Below are 1,821 nucleotides of genomic sequence, written 5' to 3'. Positions count from 1 at the left end.
CGTGTGCGGTAAAAACTCGCCCCGAGACGAGTCCTTCAAGTATATGCATGACAGCTCATGACCCGATATATACCGGGCTCATAAATTATTGCTGTGCAATTGATCACCCAAGACAATTAAACAGGTAGCTTCTTCTTCTTCTTTCCTTGCTTCTGATGACCCACATTTACCACAGCTTTTCAAAAGATTTTAAAAGGGGAAATAATTCACTCTGACAAAAAGTTTATTGTAAAAATATAGCAGAAAAAATAAAAAAAAATATTGCCGAAGGTTTGAGAAAAATCCATCAAAGACTTTATTAGAACTTTATGTATTTGATTTGAGACGTCATATGTGAACAGCTTTCCTACATATCCGATCGTACTTGGTATATATAGCAATCAATAATGAAATTTCATTTTCTCAGATAATTGAAAATGGTTAAAGGAGAAACCAGCCTTGGCCATAAAATGTTGTGTTGGGAAGGAGAAAAATTAATTAAACAGAATGGTGAAAGTTTGAAAAAAATCGGACAAGCAATAAGAAAGTTATAGCTGCTTTAAAATTGAGATCACTAATACTATGTATATTTCAAATTGGCAACTGAGTAAGTAAATTATGACAAGGGGCAAGGACAACTTTCCCATAGGCCATGTACTTTATTATCAGGGATTTGTGGTTTTCTCCTAAGTACCCATTCCCCTGGGGCAGTAATCTAAATATAACCCAGGTAGTATATTGTTTTATGTCCTCATGAAAGAAAAATATAATTTGAAATAAAACTTTTTGGAAAAATGACAATTTAGCCATAATATGTATTGGAGTACATGGAAGAGTAGTCATTGCCTTACATCACTATGACATCCCATATGCGACCAATTTGAAGTCTCCATGGGTGTAGTGATTACCAATATTTACAACTTTTAAAAATCCATAACTTTCTTGTTGTTTGTCCAATATTGTTCAAACTTTCACCTATCAACTTGTCTGATTTTTCTTTTCCATATAATAACAAGTTTTTATTTGGGTTGGATTCCCCTTTAATATCTGTACCGTATAGGCCTGTATATCAATAGACAAATCATTTCACACCCGTTTCTAAAAAATGAAAAATAAATAAGTCATCACGAATCATTAAAAAATTGAAATTTATGCATTTATTATTACATAACGCATGGGGGTAGCTGCCCGCTTATGACGTCACGAATCCAAAACTCTTTGAAAATTCTAATAACTTTCTTTTAATCTTTTATAGATTTTCCTCAAACCTTCACCAATATTTTTGATTTTTTTTGCTATTTTAGCAACAAACTTTTCTTTAGGGTGAACTGATCGATATCCCCTAATAGTTTCATAATTTATTTTCTTCTTTCTCTTTCATTTTTTCTTTTCTCTTTTTATTTTTTTTCACTTTTTCTTTTCACTCAATTGTATTAATTCATTTCTTCTCTTTTTCATTTTTTCTTCTGTTTTATTTTTTTCATTTCCCCCGCACTTTCATTTTATTCTGGAGCATCGTTGTGTAATTTTGAAAAGAAGGTCCCCTCTGGTAAACTAAACTTACAAAAAAAACAAAGGAAAATGAATTTATTTGCCATTCTCACATCTGGCGTATGTACACATAAACATCCAGCGCCCCCCGGTCCACACATACAAACAAACATATCTATATATATATATATATATAGTATATATATTTATATATATATATATATATATATATATATATATATATATATATATATACACAATATATAATATATATATATATACACAATATATAATATATATATATATAACATATTATGTTATATATATGTTATTCGTGACAATTCACGAATC

Source organism: Lytechinus pictus, chromosome 4 (genome assembly GCF_037042905.1).
Source record: "Lytechinus pictus isolate F3 Inbred chromosome 4, Lp3.0, whole genome shotgun sequence".
Classification (NCBI taxonomy): Eukaryota; Metazoa; Echinodermata; class Echinoidea; order Temnopleuroida; family Toxopneustidae; genus Lytechinus; species Lytechinus pictus.
Note: the sequence above shows the minus strand (reverse complement) of the source record.